General features: G+C 34.0%; 1 non-coding gene across 1 annotated transcript; it reads right to left on the reverse strand.

Annotated features, from left to right (window-relative positions):
• Positions 1 to 344: 344 nt before the first annotated feature.
• LOC122232051 lies at positions 345 to 451 on the reverse strand. Its single transcript, XR_006209377.1, has one exon. It is a non-coding gene; the product is annotated as a U6 spliceosomal RNA (small nuclear RNA).
• Between the last annotated feature and the right edge of the window lie 4,012 nt (positions 452 to 4,463).

Consider the following 4,463-nt stretch of genomic DNA (forward strand, 5'->3'; position numbering starts at 1 on the left):
TCTAGCCATTTCATGCTTAATGTTTAATGACAGAGTCAAAGGAAGCTTTATGAAAATTTATGGAACTCTTGGGGTTAGCCATCTACTATCTTGTACTTCGCCCTCAAATTCCAGCCCCCTTTATATGTCTGACCGAACACTGAAAGGCTGCTATTGTCTGTTTCTTTTAGTTCTTCCTGCATAACAATATGGAAGGTGCTTCCAGAAGAAAGCTGGACAGATTGTAATACTCCAGTTATCCTCCTTCTCTTAGGAATCACAGCCCCGTGCTGTCTTTGTTCCAGTGTTTGAAAACACATATTTCATATATTTTGACCTATTTTCTCATTCTTTTTTTTCTTTTTTTTTTAATGGAACACTTCACGGATTTGTATGTCATCCTTGAGCTGGGGCCACGCTAATCTTCTCTGTATCATTCCAATATTATTATATATGCTGCCAAAGCGAGCACCTATTTTCTCATTCTTTATTGTAAGAGGCCCAGGTACTTCATCATAGTTGGAAGTGATAGTCTCAAGTCTCCGTAATCCTAATTTTTTAAATGTCTAAATTATCACCATTTTTCTTCCTATGGCATGTTCTAATTTTTTTTTTGTAACTTTATCTTCCAGTTTGGTAAATCCGTCTGGTCATCCTTCCAGTCTATCTAGTGTTTTCTTTAAAGGCCACATTTTCAAGTGTACTGTTTTTGTTTTATTCTTGGCATTTCCTTTAAAGTATCCTTGTTATTTTAAAGATTATATTTTTTTCTTTACACTTTTTTAATTGAGAGAGAGAATGGGCGCAAGTGAGCAAGGTTGGAGAGAGAAAGAGAGAGAGAAAGAGAAAGAAAGAGAAAAATAGAGCGATGTAAGGCTCACCCAAAGCGGGGCTTGTGTTCACCAGAAGTGGGGCTCAAGTTCGCCCCATGAGGGACTCATGAACTCACAAACTGTGGGATCATGACCTGAGCCAAAGTAACATGCTTAACTGACTGAGCCACTCAGGTGCCCTCTTTTTCTTTACAAGTTTTTATCATTAAGTCCTCATCATCTTTAAATATTCAGCTATTCTCTTGTTTGTATTATCTCATATTAGTGGATTCTCCTGTGTTTTGTGAATTTTGCCTTTGGATGTCAAATCAATAGGTGTTTTCCTCTGTGAAAATCTCAGTTATACCTGTGTCTTAGATTAAGCGAAGTAAGTTGTCCTTGTACAATATTTTGAGTTTGTTTTAGCCAGGGTCATGTGGACTGGTTAAAGACCAGATTTATATTAGTTTCTCAGTTTGAGTTTAATTTTCTGTATGATTGATTTGATTTGAGGCCTGGTACTTCTGTATGTATAATGCCTAGTTTTCTAATATCCTTTAATGCTTTTAAAAAATTACTTTTTTTAAATTCCAGTCAAGATTTGGGACTGGTAGCTTGCTTTTGGCAGTGCCCAGTTTGTGTCCATGCCAGTAGGCACAAAGTTTTGTTCCTAGTTTTGATGTCCATATGATGTCCTATTTTGATGTCTGTTCCTATGTCCATATCTCTCTTTTGTCCATGCTCTCTGATATGTAAACAATCTGTTAGTTATCGAAATTTGTTATTTATCAATCTGTTCTTTATCAAGAACAGATATGACTGCCTTAAGTTCACTCCTATAATAGGTGCCTAAACTCAAATTGTATGCCCATCTCCAATATATTTAATGCAGTATTTGTGTACTAGAATGAAGAAGGAAGTCTTGTCATGTAGCTTTGATATGACATCTTGAGCAGAAATTGTTATATGAATATGATCTCTCCTCGTCAAAGTAACTTATATCTGTGAATTCTGTTGGATAATCAACCAAATATGATTTTCTTTGATTATGTAGGTAGTTTGATATGTTGTATTAGTGATACATGAAATGAAACTCTTGTTTATGATTCTGAAATTGTTGTATTTTAATATTTTAATATTTTGCTCTCTACCAGAAATTATCCTAGGTGTCCAAGGGGAGCATAAATAATGTGGCTCACCAGCCCCTCTGACCACATAGAGCATTCTCCAGGACTGCAGACAGTCAAGGGCTGGTTCCTTTAAATTCTAGTTGCCTTTTTAAAATCATAGCTTTTTTTTTTCTTTTTCCCTATGTCCCAGGGCAGGGGATTCAGCTTCTAGTCCCTCAGTAGTGTTTCTCCCATCAATTCAGTTACCTTCTCTGGAGCTGGGGTTCCTGTGATTACCCTGTCTCTATATCTTGCTGTTCCCACATGGTTCTCTATCTTTTGGGGTACAGATGATGTCCAGTAAGTCCTCAGTTCTTCTTCAGTATGAATTGCTCTATATGTAGGTTTACATTTGGTGTTTCATGGAAGAGGTAAATTCCAAGTCTTCCTGTAGTGCCATCATAAACCCTCCCCTAGTCATTAAATTATGTATATGCCCTTCTATATTTCTGAAAAATTCTATGAATTCTGTTAGGATTTTAAAAAGTCTTGAAAGAGATTACATTTAAATAGGCTATAATATTTATGGATAATATATTTTGTTTCAATATAATATAGAAGTTGTGGATTATTGGTTTTAAAAGATTGGGTATGACTTGGCCAGTTTTGCACCTGGATGATAGCTACATAGGGGTATATTATACTATTCTCTCTACCTTTTAAAGGATAAAAATTTTTCATTAAAAATGTTTTTTCAAATATAGCTTTTTAAACTTTTTAAGCAATCGTAAAATTATGGCATTTCCATGAATTCGTTTACTACAATTAAAGATACGTAATTTGCATTTAAAAATCTAAACTCACTATTTATTGGTAAAGTTGTGCTATTTAAAGCAGAAAATTTCAAAATTGAATCTAAATAGAAAACAAATCTATTGAAAAGCTAATAAACCCTAAGCAGGAACCTCATTACGCAACAGGGCCTTATTATCAATTCCATTTATTGTTAATGACATACACTTGGAGCGATGGTTCTAACAGAGGCTTAATTTGGAGACAAAACAGCCAACTTCTAAGGCCTTTTTTTTCTTTTGTAGTAAGTTTCTCCGTGTGACATTTGAAAAATGCAAAGAATATTTTATTGTTGGAAACTAATTTTCAAAGGAATATATCCTCTTTGAATGAACAATATAGGAAGATAATTGGGGTGGGGGAGAAAAAGATGTGGAATGTATGTTGAACATTTTCCCAAATGAATGTAGCTAGGACCAAGTCCAGATTACACTAATATTAAAGACATTATGTCATTTGCTACTTCTGAATGCCTTTTGGCATGCAGTACAAGGACCATAGCTGGGGCTTTTAGCTTGTTATTGATATATTTAATGAAACCATCCTCATATATTGTTAGTTGTCCTTTTTAAAACAAAAGTGGTTTTCCTGAAATGGCTTATCTTTTTGATATTTTTCAATTTCTTCTATCTGTTATTTTCCGGGCAATATTAAGCAGAAAGATAGCATTTTTGAAGCATGGATACTAACCTTCTAGAGACTCGTTTGGACTAGGAAAAAAGCATGATATTATATTCTTATTCTAAGATTCACTAGATTTGCTTGAGAGTAAGCTAAACTACAGTTAAAAGAATCCTGCCTTTTCTAAAGCAGGCTGTTTGCACCCAGGGAAATTTTTATGTCCCTTGTGGTTGAAGGCACTTTTAATCTACTCTGGAACTAGTTTGAGTTATTAAAGAAGATTGTAAACCTTCACTATTGCTAAGGTCTGTTCAGTTCTGTTCCTCAGAACACCTTAGTGCAAACTAAAGGACATGAAGCCTGAATTCTTTTCTTTGATAGAGTATATTTCTACTACATCAAATACATCTCTGGATACTGGGTGAAGGAGTTTCCCTGTATGTGTGTCTCATTAGTCTCTATACCTTGTCCTCTAAAGGTCCTCCTTCTATATAGAAGAGGAGGAAGCATCAAATTTTCTTTTATTTAATGATAATCTTTATCAATATGAATTTTGGAAACTAATAAACAATATAAGCCTTTGGATATTAAAATACTTCTTATCTCTAACTGGAGATAAGATATGGCCTACTATATTTCTAGAATGGAACCACTTAGCCTGAAGGTAATACATATTTTTTTTTTCATTTCTTTCTGATAAGAAGGAGTCACTTCTCTTTGATTTATAGTTCTCATAAGGAAGGTAATATATTTCATGATTAATTTTAGCTCCAAATCATTTGCATATTGAATAAGAGATTCAGAAAAGACTGAGAAAGTAACTATGTACCTTTATTTACATTTAATAATCAATATGATTTTTGCATTCAACACATATTTTTATCATAGCTCTTTTTTAAAATGAATTTTGTGGAAATATATTGGCAGGAGAGCTACCATTTTAGATCACCTTTTCATATTCTAAATGTAAATATAGATACTTGTTTCTGCCTATGCCCCACTTCCAGACCCTATTGTCTACCTCAGCCCCTGTAAAGTCAACTAGATTAGCAAAGACTAGTTTTGCTTAAATGCAATCTTACTTTGTCTT

The sequence above is a fragment of the Panthera tigris genome, chromosome A1 (assembly GCF_018350195.1).
Source record: "Panthera tigris isolate Pti1 chromosome A1, P.tigris_Pti1_mat1.1, whole genome shotgun sequence".
Taxonomy (NCBI): domain Eukaryota; kingdom Metazoa; phylum Chordata; class Mammalia; order Carnivora; family Felidae; genus Panthera; species Panthera tigris.